This window comes from Bison bison, unplaced genomic scaffold, assembly GCF_000754665.1.
Source record: "Bison bison bison isolate TAMUID 2011002044 unplaced genomic scaffold, Bison_UMD1.0 scf7180017864377, whole genome shotgun sequence".
In the NCBI taxonomy this organism is placed as follows: Eukaryota; Metazoa; Chordata; class Mammalia; order Artiodactyla; family Bovidae; genus Bison; species Bison bison.
In genome coordinates, this window is record NW_011494949.1 from 2,766,520 (window position 1) to 2,787,947 (window position 21,428).

Consider the following 21,428-nt stretch of genomic DNA (forward strand, 5'->3'; position numbering starts at 1 on the left):
GCCTCTTCGAGGACATGTCAGAAGTCAGCATCTGTGTCCTGACCCATCATTTGAGCACCCATCGCTGAAAATTCTGGAACCTGCATTTTAGAGAATGGGTTTATTGTTCTTGCTGTTCAATCACTAAGTCGTGTCTGACTCTGTGACTCTATGGACTGCAGCATGCTAGGCTTCCCTGTCCTTCACTATCTGCTGGAGTTTGCTCAAAATCATGTCCATTAAGTCAATGATGCCATCCAACCATCTCATCCTCTCTCTCCTCCTTCTTCTCCACCTTCTCTGCCCTCATGCTTTCCCAGCATCAAGGTTTTGCCAGTGAGTTGGCTCTTCACATCAGTTGGCCAAAGTATTGGAGCTTCAGCTTTAGAACCAGTCCTGCTAATGAATATTCAGGGTTGATTTCCTTTGGGATTGAATGTTTTGATCTCCTGGCAGTCCAAGGGGCTCTCAAGAGTCTTCTCCAGCACCACAGATTGAAAGCATCAGTTCTTTGGTGCTCAGCCTTCTTTATGGTCCAGCTCTCACATCCACACATGACTATAGCTTTGACTGTACAGACCTTTGTCCGCAAAGTGATGTGTGTCTGCTTTTTAATATGCTGTCTAGGTTTGTCGTAGCTCTTCTTCCAAGGAGCAATTGTCTTTTAATTTCGTGGCTGCGGTCACCATCCACGGGGATTTTGGAGTCCAAGAAAATGAAATCTGACACTTTTTGGAGACTTTCCCCATGTAAGAGAGTGGGTTTAACTAGGAACCCATAGATAATGATTCAATCCTTTCACATCTGGAAGTCTGTAGCATTTTCAGAGGTGAGCTATGTCCTTGAACAAAGAAAGTGAGTCATCTGTGACCACAGGATGTGTTTCTTCTCCTGGAGATAAGGTGAGTCTTTGAGCGCCAAGGCTCTGTTGGGTCCTGAGCCCGCTGGGCTCCTGGAGGCCCTGACATCTGGGTCAGTCACATTGTGTGACATCAGGTCAGCTCTCTGGTGATGGGGAGAGCAGTACCGCCCCTCCAAACAAGGGCCATAATATGAAATAGAAACAGCTCCTTCATTTCGTATAAAGCTTTTACACTGTAGGCTGGGGAATGCGTTTTATTAGTTTATTACCCACCTGGCACTTCAGACAGCCTCACCCCCTGTACCGCAGACAGCAATTAAACAGGAAACTCTCCGAGGATCACTTTAAGAAATGAATGTTCGGATGCAGATAAATGAAGGTGAGATAAATAAATGTTATGCATATACAGCCCTGCGTGTGTGTGTGTGTGTCCTTTCCTAACGCATGGACATGTGCAGATGTGCACACACAAAATACGTTTTAAAATGAAATGGCGTGGGACTCATCTTGGGGTCAGCATGCCAGTTTCCTTCTGTGAACTCTTGAGGCAAAGGCAATAATGTGATTGTATGGCTTATACTTTAGGGATGAGTGATTTGCCTGTTTATAAGGATAGGCGAATCACGTGTTCTATGCCAGTGCCCCACCTCACTTCAGGGGCTTTCTGCCCATAGAGGGGAACCCGCCCAGCTTAAAGACATGGATCTAGACACTGGGACCCACACCCTTGGGCTTCCCCGGTGGCTCAGGTGGTACAGAATCTGCCTGCAATGCAGGATGCCCAGGCCCGATCCCAGGGTTGGTAAGATTCTCTGGAGAAGGAATGACAACCCACGCCAGGATTCTTGCCTGGAGAATTCATGGACAGAGGAGACTAGAGGGCTACAGTCCATGGGGTCACAAAGAGTCAGACAGGACTGAGCGACGCTCACTTTCCCCACCCACATGCTCAGTACGAGGAAGGCTGGTGCGGCACTCACGTGGTCCATGAACCTCTCCCAGGCTAGAAAATGCTTCTGATGTCTAGGATTTCTCTGCAATTTCATGATACGTTAAGCTAGAATTTCAGAAAGGAGAAAATAAAATAGATTTACTATGTGCTATAATTGGGCCCAGCTTTCAACCCCTTACTTCTGAGAATGAATAGCATGTATCTTTCCCAGTGAAACTAAGGATAAAATCCAGACCTCCTGAAACATCAGTTCCTCCTTTTACCTGAACTGAAGTTCACCTTTCTCCCCCAGGCTGTTATTCCAGAAAGGAGTATTGATCAAACGGTTTTAGTACCAAATTGGTTCACTCAACTCTAGAGACATAAGAGTTGCATCTCTATGAAAAACACCAAACTCTCATGAATTAAATGCATTTTTATGCAAAAGTATAATTACTATGAAAAAAGCCCAAATGAGAGTAGTTTTGTGTCTTTGCTGTATTTTTTCTTAGACAATCTCAATAAATCAAGTCATTATTTAAAAGTCCTATTTTTAATGTAAGAATTTTATCTATTCTCCATCGCTAAAACTTATTTACATTATTTATAAATGAATTTCAAAGGTATTTTACTTTGCAGGGCTAAAAAAATACTCAAAACAATTATCCCCCAGGTATAGTTTCTGAATATTATTCTATAAATAAATTTATATTTATTTATATTTTCCATAGCTAATAGTTACTTTTAGAGAACTTCTTCTAATAGTAGCTATTATTAGCAATAGGAAAAAAAAGTTGAAAATTAGGAGTTTTTTTTTTCTGAGAATTTCTATGTAAAATATGTACATACGTTTATGAATTAACTCAGGTGAAACCCTGACTGGAAACACAGGGGACGTTTTTATGCCTTCTTTAGTTCTTTTCATTCAGTGAGGAGTCATTTTTCATATTGCTTTGGGGATGAAAGAGAGAAAGAGATGGAGAAGGAAAGAGATGGAGTGAGAGGGTGGAGAGGGGAAGAGTGATCAGTGGGGGTGAAGCGATTGAAAAACGGCCAGTTGACGAGCTTATCTCTCTGGGTATGCAGAATGGAGTAGACGCGATCACGGCCGTATTTCTCTCACATCGGGATTACTCAGATTGCTTCAAAAGCCTGAGGCTCCTGTAGCGAAGCTGCCTTGCATCGGGTGGTTGCAGGACCACCTGCCCAGGCGAGGACGGTTTGGGTGGAAGCTGCTCAGGTTTACCATCATCCCATCTAAAGAGCTGGAAGGAGGTGTTAACCACTCTCCAGACATTGTCCACAGAAGGGAACTTCCGGGACCAGCTTGCTTTGCTCCAGCTATGAGGTACATGGGCCAGCAATGGCCTCAAAGATTAGCTCCTCGGAGAGCTCACAGAAACCCAGATGAAATGGCCTGTGGGAATTCAGCGCCTCCCATGGAGCCCAGGACTGACGCGTGTGGATGAAAACATCTGTATTTGTGGTGGACGAGAAGGAAGTAGGCAGTAGCGGGCCAGCAATACCAGCCCTGGGGCCTGCCTGGGCTGAGGTCCCCCCGGGGGAGGTTCGTGGGGAAGGCTTCTGACTCTGTTTCTTCTCTGCACCCCCTGCTCCCACTTCTAATCCTGCTTCCTCTCTGTCTTCCTCTCCCTCTCCCCATCCCCCTTCTAAGTCCTCCCTCTCTTCTTCTTCTTCCCTCCTCTCCTCTCTTGGGCTCCTCCGTCCAATTCTTTAAACTTGAATTTAGAAAAAAAGAATCGTGAAAGGGCGGATAAGTGTTTGTAAAAATGCCCTCCTTCAATCTGGGGGGGGGGACGCTTGGTCCATTTGCTCACGCTCTGCCATGTTGTGCCCTTTCCGGAAGCTCTAACACCCGCACCTGATGCTGTCCCCGCCGTGCTGAGTCCCTGCACGTCACCGGACAGGTAGGTGACGGGTCGGTGGTGGGTAGATACGGTGAGGGCCTCCCCAGCGGCCCTATCTAGGAATACACTACAGTTTAGCAAAACAAGCCCATGAAACACTCTCGACTATAAGCAAATGCAGTCTTAAAATACTTTAGTTCTATAATCCCATAAATTACCATCTAGTATAATGATGAAAATTAAATGGTGAACCATAGTTAATATGTATTTACCAATTTGTAAGTAAAAAGGTATGGATCCATTGCAGTGTCACAGCTTTCACTCAATAATAGACTGCTAACCCATAGCTCTGACGAAATCCATATCTATCTCATTTCCATAATGTTTTCCAATGATTTCAGGAGCAAGAACAGTGACAATGTCAGTGTTTTTCTTTTTTTCAGATAATGTGCAATCAGTATTTCCTAGATTATATAATATATTCTAAGTGTGATCCTTCCAACACATGTATACCTGTGGCAGATTCATTTGGATATTTGGCAAAACTAATACAATTATGTAAAGTTTAAAAATAAAATAAAATTAAAAAAAATAAAAAAATTGTCTACATTGGGATTTTTTCAAATATGTAGATGGAAAAGAGTGGGACCAATGTATCTTATTCAGAAGAAACACTGAAGTGGAATGTGGTATTGACATAGAGACTATGCCTTTCTACCCAGTTAGGGAAGGGGTGTAGACATTTTATAGGAAAGGAAAAAAAATTCACATGATTCGTTGCTAACTGTGGAAGTCTTGTTGAATTTTATTTAGTCCAGAACTCTAATAAATTAGAGTCCATTTAAAATTAGTGAAATTGTTATCTTTCTCTAGCTGACTTACTTAACGTATATGATAATGTCTAGGTCCATCTGTGCATGTGTGATGAGCTGCTTCAATAGTGTCAGACTCTTTGCAACCTCATGGACTGTAGCCCACCAGGCTCCTCCATCCATGGGATTCTCCAGGCAAGAATATTGGAGTGGGATGCCATTTCCTCCTCCAGAGGATCTTCCTGACCCAGTGATCAAACCCTTGTCTCTGGTATCTCCTGCACTGCAGGTGGATTCTTTACCCACTGATCTACCCGGGAAGACCCTAGATCCATCCGTCTTAAGTCAAGTGACAGTATTTCATGATTTTTATGGCTGAGTAGTATCCCACTGTGTACGTGCACCACATGTGTACCCATTCACCTGCTGGCAGACACTTAGGTTGCTTCCATGTAAACAGTGCTGCAATGAAATGAACTTTGGGGCGCGTGTGTCTTTCTGAATGATGGTTTTCTCTAGATATATGCCTACAAGTGGGATTCCTGGTCACACCGTAGTTCTACTTTTTTTAAAGCCGCCTCCATACTGTGCCCCATAGTAGCTGCACCAGTTTACATCCCCACCAGAAGTGTAGGAGGATTCCCCTTTTCTCCACTCCTTCTCCAGTATTTGTTGTTTGTAGACCTCAGCGCATGCAGCTCAATATTGCAAAAGAAAATCCAATCAAAAAATGAGCTGAAGATCTAAGTAGACATTTCTCCAAACCGTTTCCCTACATCTTGTGTGTTGAAGCCCTGACTTTCCATGTGGCCGGACTTGGTGATGGGCTCTCTCAGGAGGGAATTGAGCTTAGAGGTGGGCCCTGATTCTATGGGCTTCCCAGGTCGCACTGCTGGTAAAGAACCCACTGGCCAATGCAGGAGACACAGTAGATGGGTGTTCGATCTCTTGGTTGGGAAGATCCCCTGGAGAAGGAAATGGCAACCCACCCCAGTATTCTTGCCTGGAGAATCCCATGAACAGAGGAGCCTGGTGGACTACAGTCCATGGAGTAGCAAAGAATTGGACACGACTGAAGCAACTTACACACACGCACTGATCCTGTAGAATTAGTGTCCTTGTAAGAAGAGAAGAGCGCTCTCTCTCCAGGCCCCCAAGGACAGGCCCTGAGAAGGCACAGTGAGAAGCTGGCAGTCTGAAAGCCAGGGAGAGAGCCATCTTCAGAAACCCAACTGCAGTGGAACCTAGATCTGGACCACTAGTCTGTAGAACTGTGAGCACGTGGGTTTCTGTTGTTCGAGCCATTCCATCTGAGGCGTTTTTTATGGCAACCCGAGCAGCCCAGTATAGTGAACATCCACACTGTTATTCACCCATCTTGCTGCTTACCCGTCCCTTGCCCTGGGGCGTAAGACCATCGTTGGCAGAGATCTGAATCTTATCTGCTAATCGACGAATCCCCAGCATCAAGATCCCCTGGACGAGGAAATGGCAACCCACTCCAGTGTTCTTGCCTGGGAAATCCTATGGACAGAAGAGCCCAGTGGGCTACAGTCCATGGGGTCATGAAGAGTCAGACACGACTGACTAACACGCACAGCCATTGTTTATTCATTTTTCTTTACTTTCAAAAATAAATGATTGTGAGTTCCCTGTGAGGGAGGCTGTGGGGGGACTTTTCTGTGATGATGAGTGGGAACAGGTGAGCAGGGCCCTATGCAGGTGACCTCGGAAGACAGGAGCAGAGGGCAGGCAGGCGAGGGCTGCGGTCACTCTGGTCAGCACCCTTTTGGTCCAGCTAATAAATGAAGGCCTGCCTTCCAGACACAGACAGAAGGCTGAGAGGTGAGGAAGGGGCCCTTCAGCCCCGCCCAGGTCTCAGGAGGGCTGCCCAGAGGGGCACCTGACCCTTTAGTGATAGGTACAGATGGTGACATATCGTCACACGCAATCAACAAACCCCCAAAAGCAGGGGTGCTGACCAGCACGTCCCCAGGAAAGGTGGTCTCCAGAGGAGTTTTACTACATTCTGAACCTGAGTCTTCCAAGACAACCAGAACTTTACAGACAGACCAAATCTGTGCTACAGACGGAAATCGCCACCATGACCCCCGTTAGTGGTAAACGGGAGGAACCTCAGCATACAGCTGTCTCCCCATAATAATTACCTCGTTTCAGCAGTAATGGCCGTTCCCCTGGATGTCCCTGCGACTTTTGTCCTCGGGGCTTGTCGGTGTCCATTACTCGGTTAGTATCGTCATGGCCACTCGAGCACCGCACTTCTCAGGAATGGCCTTTGGCTGCCAGAGCTTAGTGACTATTGATTTCCTAGCTGGATGAGGCTGGGGAGGGAAGAGAGGAACTGTGAGTCTGACTCATCACCACGTACTGCTGAGGCAGAGACTCTGAAGCTCACGCCAGGCTCGCACAGCCTCTGCCCTTCTCCAGGTAGAGGAAACTTAGGAGCTTGTGGCCAGAGCCCCAGAGTGCCCACGTGGTGCCGCCGCATCAGCCTGAGTGGTTTGGAGGTGGGAGTGACTGCGGCTGGGGCTCTCAGGGGGGCGGCTGCGTAGTGCAGGGAAAACAGGGAGCTCAGCAGAGCTTGAGACTGTTGATCACCTGTGCTTGTCTGCAACCAGCGCCGGCTGGTGCAACTCGCACTGACCATCCAAGGAACGTCCCATCACTTGACGTATCTGCTTTGAAGAGGGGCTTCCTGTAGACGTGTGGACGTCACACTCGTCTGAAGGGCCTGGAATTGTGGACTTCCCTCCAGTCTCAAGCACACGTACAACACTAACAGAGCTAAGACAAGCTGTTTATCCTTTGAGCCCTTGCGTTCACTCCTTCACGTAAACGCCACACGGAAGGTGTCAGTACTGTGCGGTTGTTCAGAGGAAGAAACTGACGACCTCGTAACAAATACTGGACACAGATCCAGAATGTTCCATCTCTCTCCCTTGTGTACTGGGGCCGGGAGTGTGGTGAAGGCAGAGCTGGTTGCCTCATGCTCCTGGATAAAAGCTGTCGTGTGGCACAGCTGAGCTGACAGCGCAGCGCCAAGGCTGGGGTGCTGCTGCAGCCTGCCTGCCTCTGGCTTGTCCACGCTCAGCCCGGAATTTCCCTGTTGGGGGCTCGGCAACCATATTGGAAAATGGAAGAGCGTCTATGGAGAAGGAGAGAAAACTGAACTGAAGTCGCTCAGTCGTGGTCCGACTCTTTGCGATCCCATGGACTGTAGCCTATCAGGCTCCTCAGTCCATGGAATTTTCCAGGCAAGAGTACTGGAGTGGGTTTCTATTCCCTTCTCCAGGGAATCTTCCCAACCCAGGGATCAAACCCAGGTCTCCTACACTGCAGACAGACACTTTACTGTCTGAGCCACCAGGGAAGGAGAGAACATACCCACATTTGTTCAAATGGGTGGAAACCTCTGCCCCACCAGGAGGTAGGCAGGGCAGAGTCCTCGTGTGTCATTGGGAACCTGTGAAGGGCTGGCCTCTAAAGTCCGAGGAGAATTCTCCATCACATGCTGATTTCCTCCACAATGACAGTGCTCAGGATTTTAAAAACGCAGTGTGCAGACTACATGTTTCACTCGGCGTGAAAATAGCACATGTGAGAGGGGTACAGCCCATCTCCGGTCAGAAGAGCGTACGTAGGGAATCAAGACGCAATAGTGGGAGATGCATAGACACTGAGGCCCGTTAACCCAGGCCCGTGGGCAGACGGTGAAGGCCAGTGGTGCGGAGCTGGGAGAGTGGGCTTCAAGGGGGTGAGACCAGCTCCCTTGTCTGGTGGGTTTCTACCAGACGCCCAGGGAACTAAAGCGTGTGTGACTGACAGGATGAGAAGCAGGGGCTGGCCAGCCACACCCCAGGCCACCCCACACCCTGGGTGAGCTCTGAGTGTGCCAGAAGCCTGCCATCAGGAGGCCAGTAAGCACAGAGCTCGGGGATGTGGGCCTGGGGGGCGCGGCGGGCTCCCCCGCTTCCCGATTGACCTGCCGACATCCCAGCTGTCTTGGCAGAGACTGGGAGCCATTCGAGGCTGGACGGAACGCGTCTGTCTGAGACGGGAGCAAGCCCAGCCTGAGCAAGCCTTTAAAAGACGCCCACGGCAGCCAGAGCTACACCCACCCCTCGATGTGCCATCACAGTCACTGATGAGGAAAGTCGTTCTGACATGTTCAAGATCCTTGACATCCAGTCTCCTCTTGGGTCCTGAGGCATTTGCTCCTAGGAGGGGGAGAGAGACACTGACGCAGCCAGGATGACATAAAGCAGGACCTTCCTGGGGCATAAATCTCCACAAGAAGCTGGGGCGAATTCACTGGGTTTCATCACAGGGCTTTTTTTCACTTTTTAAAACCCCTGTTACTTTCATGATTAAGGTGCTTTCTCCTGACCTTGGGGCCAGTCAGGAATCAGTATGTAGCTTTACAATGATTTCAGCTTCAAAACATTTGACCTTTGAATATGCTCATCATTTATCCTATTATGCAAAGACCTTCCCAACTTCATGACACATGACTCTGGGGCTGACTACTAGGCAAGCACTCGTAGGATAAAGAGGAAGAGAAAGATTAAGGCCCGATGGCATTAGCAGTAATCAGACTGAAATATTTCTCACTGAACTCTAGTCCATCATAAAGAACACGCTGTAGTTAACTGTGGAAGGAGGAGGGTGAAAATATTCAACATCCACAAATACAGAAGGGCTGAAGGTACTAAAATACCTGTTCTGTTAATTATCTAAGAAGCCACTCTTTTCCATAAGATACTGTTTAAAATATGGTAATGATGACCTTACGTGCAAGACAGCAAAAGAGACACAGATATGAAGAACAGACTTTTGGACTCTGGGAGAAGGCAAGCGTGGGATGATTTGAGTGAATAGCATTGAAACGTGTGTATTACCTTATGTGAAATGAATGACCGGTCCAAGTTGGATGGATGTAACAGCACTCAAAGCCAGTGCACTGGGATGACCCAGAGGGATGGGATGGGGAGGGAGGTGGGAGGGGGTTCAGGATGGGGGACACATGTATACCCATTGCAGATTCATGGCAATGTGTGGCTAAGAAATCTAGCTGGCATGTAGAAGGCACTCAAGAAACCTGTGCTGATTTTGATGACCTTCTGGATGACCTTCTTACTAAATGCATATCTTGCTGCTGGAGACAAGACATACACTGTCCCCAACAGGTAACTGCTTACTAGCTCTGTTACATAGAACAAAGTTAATCAATCATAGCATTCAAGTTCATTCATATTTACCAGTGGCCAGATACACCCAATCACCCTCAAACTGAAGGAAAAAGTCTACAGTTGGCAGTTTAATAAATCTCAGTGCTCCGTCACTCAGCTTTGCGACCCTGTGGACTGTAGCCCTCCAGGCTCCTTTGTCCATGGGGTTTCCCAGACAAGAACACTGGAGTGGGTTCCAATTTCCTTCTCCAGAGGACACTCCTAACCGCGGGATCAAATCCACATCTCCTGCTTGGCAGGCAGGTTCTTTAACCACTGCACTGCCTGGGAAGCCGTTATAAACCTTAACTACCAGATTTTCTGAAGTTGTTCTTCGCTTCCGATCTATCAGAATTTTCTCCAGGAGGATACGTTCACATACAAATCAGCTTGTTAAATTAACATGTTGCCTCAGAAGACAACTAGATCCTCAGACCAGACTCCAGAGGGAAGGTGGGTGTGAGGGGTCCTGAGGGGTGAGGAGACCCAATGCCACCCTGAATGTTCTGGGGGGAAATGGGTGCCTTGACTTCCCTGAAAAGTGAAGGGTGAGGAAACCCATCAACCTTGGGGGAAAATAGGATTTGTGAAAGGCTAAGCCCAGCTGGTAGGTGGGGAGGCTGATTTAAGAAGCCAGCCAGCCTGCGGTGGAAGAGAAAAAATTGTGAGGAATAAAATCATACTGAAAGGTCACTGGGATATGAAAGAAGGGAGGGCCTCATTTTTTTTTGGAATGGTTCAAATTCCTGAAACAGAGTGACCCATCAGAGGATACTGCCAAATACCAAGTCTAAGCCACCACATCACCATGAGTCAGGAGTGGAGTCACTGTGAATACCGATCATCTCCATTTTCCTTTCCTGACCTTCAACGTTTGCTTGTTTATGATCTTTTTTTTTTTTTTTCTGATCACCTGAGCTAGTGAAAATGAAAATGTGCAGAGCAGCATTAAGTCATATTTTCCTCACGAACATCACATGGAGATTGCTGTGATAACAGGTGAAGCCAAGATTGAAAACTGATCGGAAAAATGCAACCAAAAATACCACATCTGCACAAAACACTTTAAAATGCCAAACATTTCCCGGAGACCCAATAATTGAAAAATAGAGTACAAAAGACATCTGTCATGATGTTTTTAAAGATGAAACATTTGCAATCCCATTCCGATCTGTGTCTGTGGTTGGGCATCCCTTAGTCTGAAGCCAGGAGAGGCAGAATACACCTTTATATTAACAGAATTCGACTTTTAAGATCATCGCCTCTACTATTTCATTTCTTTATAAATTTTGACTGTATATTGGACTAAATTGATTCACAGTGTTGTGCACAACATTTCAGTTGTGCAACACAATTTCAGGTGTGCAACAAAATGATTCAGTCCTACTTACACACGTGTCTATTGTTTTTCAATTCTTTTCCCATTTAGGTTATTGCAGACTAGTGAGCAGAGTACCCTGTGCTATGCCCGAGGTCCTTGTTTAAACTCACCACAGTATTGCTACATGTCATTCTCAGCATTGAGAGCAGTGAGCCCCCAGGAGGGCACATCCTGGGATGCCCAGTGGAGTCCAGCCTTGGACAAAATAGCAGCAGAACCAGTAAGAGATCAACCACGTGTCTCTGAAATGGTGTCAGTGGGGACGAAGTGCACACCACTTCTTAGGCAAAGGTTGGCAGGGAGTGTAGGTTCTCAGCCAGCCCCGAGCCTTTTTCTCCTCTAGGTCCATCCAGGGTGAACATCTCATGTTAGTCCAGGCACTGGCTTTGCCTCTCAGGTGTTTGTTGGAAAGATTGCTGTCCAGGTAGAGGGTCATGGACTCTTTAAAATCAAGTCTCCACCTTGCCTCACATTCATATTCTTTTATTAAGTTGATTTATCCCAGTGGTTCTTGCAAAGGCAGTTCTGACCAGTACTGCGGCCACTATTATGGGGTTGGATTGCTCCTCCGGAAGAAGCGCTAACCTCCCAAGCCCCAGTGCTCTGACCTTATTTGGAAGTAGGGTCTATGCAGATGATATAGTTATGATGGGGTCATTACTCTGGGTCCCTTATCCAGTAGGTCTGGTGTCCCCATGAGAATGGGAAATTTGGGTCCAGACATGCGCACAGGGAGGATGTCACACAAAAATTGGAGCTCTACAGCCACGAGCCAGGGGACCCCATGGGTGGCCAGCAAACCAGCAGAAGCCAGACTGGGGTTAGGTCCTCCACAGAGCCTTCAGCCTGGCACGCCCTGTAGACACCTTGACCTGGGACTGTGGGCCCTAGAACTATGGGAGGATAAGCTTACGTGGGACTTGTTAATTAACAGCCACCCCAGGGAACAGCTGCCATGCTGCGTGAGAAAACTCACTTCCAGTGTTAGACAGCTTCATCCTGTGAGGAGAGTGTCCTTGGGACACCCCAGCTGTTTTGGCCTGCTGACTATGACCTGCACCCAGGATGGGAGCGAAAACTCAATAGGCTGATCGAACCTGTCTCGGGGCGTGTGCTCAGTCACTTTAGTCGTATCTGACTGTTTGCGACCCTGTGGACTGTGTAGCCCGCCAGGCTCCTCCATCCATGGGATTCTCCAGGCATGAATACTGGAGTGGGTTGCCATGCCCTTCTCCACCCTGTCTTGGGATCACTGGTCAAACCCCTCAACTTCCCAGGAAGTCTGTATCGAACAGAAACACCACTGAATCCCTCCTTCTCATCCAGAAAGAGCCCCTAATGGCCTCAGCATCATTCACCTTCCATAGCACCGGGGACACCAGCCTCCTGAGAAACTCAGTCCCCACATTAGATCCTAAGAGAAGGAGGGCTTTCACTTGCTAGAAAGCACCTCTGGCTCATGAAAGGTCACTGTTGTGCGGTCACCTTCAGAGGGCGGTCGAGTTGCCATAAGCAGAGAGGACGCCGGTAGGGGGTAGGGGTTCTCGGGGCGCTGAAGGACTTCGACTGTGGGGGCTTTTCTTAAACTGCAGGATGCGCGCACAGCATTCCTCCCAGCCCAGAATTTGTCAACAAGGTCCATGACAGGCAAGCTGGGAGGTCTCACCTCATTCATAATTGAGGGTTACTTGATTGTAAAGTCATGTTTGAGACTCACACATGAGAGGATGGGTTCCAAAGCTCCGAATCCCTTTAGGGCGCCATCTCTGACTGTCCTCAGCCGGGGAGATGCGTGTGACATCTGTAAACTTCGGGACGCACATGTGTCCATGTACAGGAATGTCAGGGTGTGGCAAGCTCTCGCTGCCCCATGATCAGGACTTGTCAACCAGGCCCTTATTCTGTGGAGTTTTAGCTGTAGGGAGGGGAGCAGAGCTATGGTGAATAAATTCCAGGGCTTTCTGTGTAAGAACAATACAGATTTTGTTAAAAATTATCTTCGAAGGCAGAATATGAGCCTCTTGCATTTTGCAAATAAGATGTCACGCCCGTTTAGAAGCAGCTAAGACCTACTAGCAGGGTCGTTCAGATCAAAAATCAGCCTCTCTGATTGCTCTTGCAGCTACCTAATTGAAAGAACTAAATTCAATTTCCTTAAAATGTACTGTCTGGGGTTGATCACCTCTCTCATATTTTAAAAATGTTTATGAACTCAAACAGTGGGTTCAAGCAAATCTGAATCATGCCACCGAAGGCTGGCTGAGAAGCCAGGCTGAAAATATTTCTCCTCCGCCAGCTGTTAGGTGAGACCTGGATAATAAAGAATAAAGTCAATGCCATGGAGCACCCCAAGGGGCCCAGGTCCTGGCCAGCCCGATGCTGTGCTCGCTCTGCTGTCCGTTAGCCGTCCCACCATCTATCTTTCTAGAGCACTTGCATGATGCTGAGAAAGGAGAATGTTAGTCACTCAGTTATGTCTGACTCCTTCTGACCCCATGGACTGTAGCCACCAGGCTCTTCTGTCCATGGAATTCTCCAAGTAAGAATCCTGGAGTGGGTTGCCATTCCCTTCTCTGGGGGATCTTCCTGACCCAGGGTTTGAACCCAGGTCTCCTGCACTTCAGGCAGATTTTTCTTTAAACCATCCAAGCCGCCAGGGAAGCCTGCATGATGCAGAAACACCTCATCAATTCCAAGGATGCTCCCAGAGGAAGGAAGGCATTGCCATGGCATTCACCTGGTTGGCCCAGCGTTGCATGGTTCAGTCCCTAAGTACTTGGGACGACATGGCCATCATTCACATATGCTTCTCCCATCACGCTGACCATTGTGCAGCTCTTATCCTATTTCCAAACCACACCCTGTGTCGATCTGACTCTGTTGCTCAAAGAAGCAAACAATGAACTTGGAGAAGCAAAAGTCCACCCCACTTTTAGAAGATATACACAGTCCCAGGAAGATGGTCTGTAGATGACTGGTTGCCTGTATGATTTCCACATCCACAAGATGATGCTTGTTTGAATACAGTCCATGTGGGTATCTAGAAGGTCTGGCTTATATGCTTCTTTACTTTTAAAATATTTAACTAAGTATCCCCCCTCCTTTTTTTTCTTCTGTAAAGTATAAAGAATACACTATTGAAAATGAAAGTCACTCAGTTGTGTCCTACTCTTTGAGACCCCATGGACTATACAGTCCATGGGATTCTCCATGCCAGAATACAGGAGTGGGTAGCTATTCACTTCTCCAGGGAAACTTCCCAACCCAGAGAATGAACCCAGGTCTCCCACATTGCAGGTGGATTCTTCACCAGCTGAGCCACCAGGGAAGCCCAAGAATACTGGAGTGGGTAGCCTATCACTTCAGGGGATCTTCCCAACCCAGGGATTGGACTAGGGTCTTCGGCATTGCAGGCAGATTCTTTACCATCTGAGCTGCCAGGAGAAGTCCTATATAGTATTAAGTCTCTGTATAAATAACTGTCACTTGGGGCATCTCTTAGTGGAGTCCAGTTAAGTTGCTATATTGGTAAATTCTTTTCCAATTTTGCTTGAAAACTATGCATATTTAAACAAATTTGTAATAGTACATATGTGGGAAACTGCATTTTTTCCCTTTTCTTGTGTTTCTCCCATTTTCCTTCTCCTCTCCCTTCATTTATTTCCCCTCGAACTAATGCATCTGTATGTTTCCTTTACTGTGTAAAGCTAGCACAGGGCTTAACTTACTATGTTGTAGTTTCCATCGGTCAGAAGTCTAGGGACAGCCCAACTGAGCTCTCTGCTGAGGCAGTGAAGTGAGGTCGCTCAGTCATGTCTGACTCTTTGCAACCCTATGGACTATAGCCTGCCAGGCTCCTCCATCCCTAGAATTTTCCAGGCAAGAGTACTAGAGTGGATTGCCATTTCCTTCTCCAGGGCATCTTCCCTACCCAGGGATTGAACCCGGGTCTTCCTCATTGCAGGCAGATGCTTTACCATCTGCTGAGGAAGGTCTTCCAAAATTAGAATCCAGATGCTGGCTGGGCTGCATGCTCATCTGGAGGCTTGACTGGGGAAGGATCTAATTCTAAGAACCTTAGGTTCCCGGCAGGGTCCACTTTCTTTTGGCTGTAGCATTCATGGCAGATGCTTCTTCTAAGCCAGAGAAGGAAAGTCTTCATGGCTAAAAATGTCTCACGTCTGGACCTGCCATAAAAGGATGTATCTGATTAGGCCTGGTCCTGCCAGAATGATCACCTTTTGATTAACATCAAGTCAAAACCAGGGGCCTTAATTATGATGCAAACATCCCTTCAGTTGTACCATTGTCATTGTTCAGTTGCTAATTCACGTCCAACTCTTTGCGACACTGTGGACTCCAGGCTCCCCTGTCCTTCACTGTTTTCCAGAGTTGGCTCAAATTCATGTTCATTTAATCAATGATGCATCTAACCATCTCATCCTCTACACCCCCTTCTCCTTTTGCCTTCGATCTTTCCCAGCATCAGGGTCTTCTCCAATGAGTCAGCTCTTTGCATCAGGTGGCCAAATTATCAGAGCTTCAGCCTCAGCATCAGTCGCTTCAGTGAATATTCAGGGTTGATTTCCTTTAGGATTTACTAGTTTGATCTCCTTGCTGTTCAAGGGACCCTCAAGCGTCTTCCCTAGCACTACGATTTGAAAGAATCAATTCTTCGGCACTCAGCTTTCTTTACGGTGCAACTCTCACATCCATATATGACTACTGGAGAAACCATAGCTTTGACTAGATGGACCTTTGTCAGCAAAGTGCTATCTCTGTTTTTTAATATGCTGTCTGGGTTTACCATATGATGTAACACCATCAGGCATGGTAGTCAATTGCCTTTGCCATATGTTATCAGTTAGAAGTGAGTTCAGGCCCACACTCGCTCAGAGAAAAGGGGTCTCATGAAGACACGGGACAGCCTGCCACATGTGGTCTTCCATGTGTGCTGTGTGTGCACAGAATCCCTCGTGTACAGACGTGTTGGCTCACACACAGGCAACACCCTTATCAGTCACCAGTGGCATCCACACGACTCAAGGGCTTTTCACTGAAACACCCACAAACTTGGCCCGAGGACTCTGGACCCCCAGGCAGGCAGCCAGAAGGGAAGGGGCTTTAGTGTTGGCCTTTGCTGACAGGAGCTGATGGGTGGGTGCCCTGGTCCCCCCCACCCCACCTTTGTTGGTGACGACACAGGCTCATTCCTCTGCCCTGCAGCTCCCAGCAGAGCTGAGCCCTATTCCCCAGAGGCAGCACCCTTGATGGTGTGTCTTGACTGGCTCTTCCCATCCCTGCGCCACTGCCGTACTCTCCTACATGACCATCTCCCAGAGAAGATGCCTGTTTCACAGTCCTGACTCAGCTCTGCGTTTGGAGCTCACGCAACACAGGTGTTACCTCTCTGCAGCTGGGTGCTCGGAGTATACCCTTGGCATGGCAATATCACATTCCTAGGACTGCCATAACACATGTCACAGACCCAGGGCTCAAACAGCAGAAACACGCCATTAGACAGCTCAAGAGCCCAGGAGGCCAAGAGGAAGTGCAGGCCAGGCTGGCTCCCTCTGACCCTGTGCAGGAGGCTCCGCTGCGGCCCCCAGCCGGCATCCTTGGTGTCCATCCAGTCTGCATGTAGATGCACCTCTGCTTTCGTCTTCACAGGCATTCTCCCTGTGTGTCTGTGTTCAGATTTCACCTTTTAAAATAAAGACAAAGCAGCTCATTCAACAAATAGATTGAAAGAAACCTGAGCAAACATGGAGTCTCCTGACTCTGGCTGTGAAGAAGCAACTCAAGCCAAGATAGCCCTCCCTCAAGAAGCAAGTAGGAAACAGGACCAAATACTCAGGTCTCCTTCCTACCCCAGGAGAATCCCTGTTCTCCAGGTCACCAACACAGGTACTCCTTTTTCTTCACATGTAGGTGCACAGCCATCCCAGAAGAAAACACCAACCACCCACTAACAGCAGAACTACCAAAAACAGTTAAGATTCTCTTTGCCCAGCTTTTGCAGGAAGAGCCAAGTTTCTGTGATTTCCAACCTCTTCATATGATGGTTTACTCATGTCTGACTCTTGTGATCCCATGGACTGCAGCCCTCCAGGCTCCTCTGTCCACAGTGTGTTCCAGGCAGGAATACTGGATTGGGTTGCCATTTCCCTCCCCAGCCTCTTCATATGATAGTTTCTCTATTTTTGGCGCTGCCACCAACTATATACACAGCTGAGTTATAGAATCCCTGAGTTATAGAAAGTTTGCTCTTTCTTTTGCTTTCTAGGAATTGCTTTTACCATTTCGTGAATCACGTTCACGGTTGGGAAGTTGTCTCTAAGCAAACGTGCCCCTTTCCTCTTCACATTGTGTTTTCACTCACTTACAGCTAACCCTGTGTACTGATTATGATTTACCAGCTCATTATTTTAACATAACAGATGGATGAATGTATATGTATTCATATACTATATATAATTTAAGGGAAACCCAAGAATACTGGAGTGAGTAACCTATCCCTTCTCCAGGGGATCTTCCCAACCCAGGAATCGAACTGGGGTCTCCTGCATTGCAGGCAGATTCTTTACCAACTGAGCTATCAGGGAAGCCCCATATAATGTATAAAAGTCTATGTATTTTTTGTCAGTCTCCCACCTGTCAATCATCTACCTCTGTTTGTCTATCATCTATTAATATATCAGTCTACTCCTATCTACCTCTATTATCTATCCATTTATCTATTGTCTCTCTATAGTCCAGGGTTTGTAGTGTAGGGACATTGCTGGACAATACCTGATGCTTCTCCCAGGAGCTGCACAATTTTGCACTGAATTGGTAATAATTGAAAGTGCCTGTTTCCATAGTATTATCATCTGAGTTTGCTGTCAAATTTCTGGAGACTTGCCAATGTCATAGTGCTAAAGATTTCCGCTGGAGTTTTGATTTATGTTTCTCTAATCATGAGTGAAGTTAATGTCTCTCCATAGGACTAAACACTACCTGCATTCTTTGACTATGATCTGTCTGTTCCTTTGCATAGCCCATTTCTCCAGAGAGATTGTTTACACACTTAAGAAGCTCTGTGCATATTAGAGTGTTCTTGCCTGGAGAACTGCATGGACAGAGGCGTCTGGCAGGCCCAGAGTCAGACACAATAGTGACTGAGCATGCGTGCACATGCTGGCAAATGATTTTCTACTTTATAATTGTTTTTTATTTTTATCCTGTTTATATATTTTTTACAAAGATGTTTTTCCAAGAGGTTTTTTTTTTTAATGTCCCCAGATACACCAATCATCCACTTTCAAGTTTTACAAATATTTACCTGTGTTTTCTTTCACTATTTGTATGGTTTCATTTCTCTTCATAGATCTCTGGTATAATTAGAATTTATCCTGGTGTGTGATGAGGGTTCAGCCATGAACTTGACGCTTACTCCTTGGAAGTAAAGCTATGGCAAACCCAGACAGCATATTAAAAACAGAGACATCGCTTTGCCAACAATGTTCTATATAGTTAAGGCTATAGTTTTTACAGTAGTCATATACAGATGTGAGAGCTGGGCCACAAAGAAGGCTGAGTACTGAAGAACTTATGCTTTCAAACTTTGGTGCTTGAGAAGACTTGAGAGTCCCTTGGACTGTAAGGAGATCAAACCAGTCAATCCTAAAGGAAATCAACCGTGAATATTCATTGGAGGGACTGATGCTGAAGCTGAAACTCCAATACTTTGGTCACTTGATGTGAAGACTCACTGGAAAATAACCAATGAGTTATTGGAAACGGATTCATTGGAAAATAACCTGATACTGGGAAAGATTGAAGGCAAAAGGAGAAGGACATGACAGAGGATGTGATGGTTATGTAGCATCACCAACTCAACAGACATGAGTTTGCGCAAACTCTGGGAGATGGTGAAGGACAGGGAAGCCTGGTGGGCTGCAGTCCATGGGGTCTCAGACAGTTGGACAGGACTTAGCTACTGATCAACAACAACATGATGAGATAAACTGATCCAATAGAATCTTTTTCAACCTGATGGTTTATCCCACTACTGTAACGCCAGTTATTAAAAAGTTCAATTTTTCCTACCTATTTAAAATGGCAACTTTATCATATAATTTACTTTGCCACACAATTGTCCCAACTTCTGGGCATTCCCTTCTCATTCATTCATGTGTTTATACATCCATGCGTGTCATCCCTGTTGTTCTCATGCACTGAGGTTCTGTTTATTTTAATAGAAATAAGTTGATTTACAATGTTTCAAGTGTACAGAAAAGTGATACAGTTTTTATATATATATATATATATATATATATATGTTCTTTTTCATTGGAGAAGGAAATGGCAACCCACTCCAGTGTTCTTGCCTGGAGAATCCCAGAGACAGAGGAGCCTGATGGGCTGCCATCATCTACAGGGTCGCACAGAGTCGGACACGACTGAAGCGACTTAGCAGCAGCAGCAGCATGTTCTTTTTCAGATTTTTTCCATTTTAAGTTATTACAAGATGTTGAATACAGTTTCTTGTGCTATAAAGTAGGTTCTTGTTGATTACCTATTATATATATGTATACAATATTATATATATATCCTAATCCCAAATTCTCACGTTATCCCTCCCTGCTTCCCCCTTTGCCAACCATCTGCTGGTTTTCTTCATTTTTGAGTCTGTTTCTGTTTCCTACATAAGCTCATTTGTATCATTTTTAATTTCTGCATGTAAGTGGTATCAGACGATACTTGTCTTTGACATTTCATTTCAGTATGATCATCTCTAGGTACACCCGTGTAGCTGCATCGGTGTCCTTTCACTCTTTCCGTGGCTGCGTAGTCCTCCACTGTGTGTCTGCACATCTTGCCCATCGCCTGCTGATAGACTAGGTCGCTGAGGGCCTGTGTGTCTACACTGTGTTATGAAATCCTTGCTCGTATTTAATATTGTTCTTCTGGCTATTCTTCTTGGTTTTTTTCTTCTAAATGAACTTTAAAATCCACTTGCTTCCTTTGGAAGAATGAAACCCTTGATACCATAGCTGCAATTAGGTTAAATCCCCAGATTCATCTGGAGAGCACCCATATATGTGTCTGCGAGATTCCCCAGGTGGAACATGATGTCACGTCAGGTTGGTCTAGGTTTCCTTTCCTGTCTTTTTTTTTTTTTTTAATTTTAGTACATTTCTCTGCTTGTCTAATTTCAGCATAGAAGGCAAAGTGAACATTTCAAATATGAATTATGTCTTGGCATCTCTCTGCTCAAAACTTTCCAATAATAAATGATTCATGTCACTCAGAACAAACACCAAACTCTCCCAGGAGCTCCACAACCATAGTAATTAGTTTGACCACCCCATAAGTTCTAGAACCTCCTTTTCTCCCACCCCCACTGCCTTCCATGTCCCCACCTCAAGCTTCGGGCTTCCCTCTCATTCTCTCAGCATCACCGCCCCCCAGCCAGGTACACACTTCTGAGTCTTGCCAACTGCTGTCTGCTCATGAGGTCTCCCTGCCCACCTGTGTTCAAGGGAAATCTTCCTCACTCTGAACCACCCATCCTCCTTCCAAGACCTAGTATTTTCTATAACCGATGTCACCTGATAAGTACATAATTTCACATTTACTGATGAGTCAATGCTTTATGTTGAATTAAAGTTGTTCTCACCGGTAAACCCCCTGCAGCAGAGCTTCAGCTAACACATGGTAAGTATTCCGCAAATGTCCATCATACCATCCAGTGCACAATTAACCTGGAAGACAGCAGCTCTCTGTTCACTCAATCTTTTCTGAGAATCTATTGGAAATACAAAATACTCCTTTGTGGCTCCCTGACGAACACAGGAGGACTTGGCCGCTCGAAGGGTACCAGGGCCTCACGTGTGGCTTCTGTTTTCTCTCTCACTTTTCCCCACCTGCCTCTCCCTGACCTGGGTATGGATATCTATGGCAGGTTTAGAGATTAGCATTTTTAAGTTGTTATGTGGAGAATCCCATGCCCGTTTGTCTTGGGCCAGCCCGTCACTGAGAAATGTCACTGTTGAATCTGATAAATGGCAACTCGTTCTGGAAATAAATCCAGACTCAGACATAATAATCAGACCTCCGAGGTGAATTAAAAGTATTTTAATGCTAGGGAAGGCAGACTCCGTCTCACTGAAGTTTTCCTTTTGTGCTGTGAGAAGGCCATCTACACCCGCCCTCCACTCATGCACAGTACACAAACCCCACACTCATGTGTGCACACATGCACACATGTCACATACACGGACACCTCACGTACACACAGCACACAGACTCACCATGCTGACCTGGGCCCCTGCAAGGTGGGGCACTTCCTATGTGCCTGT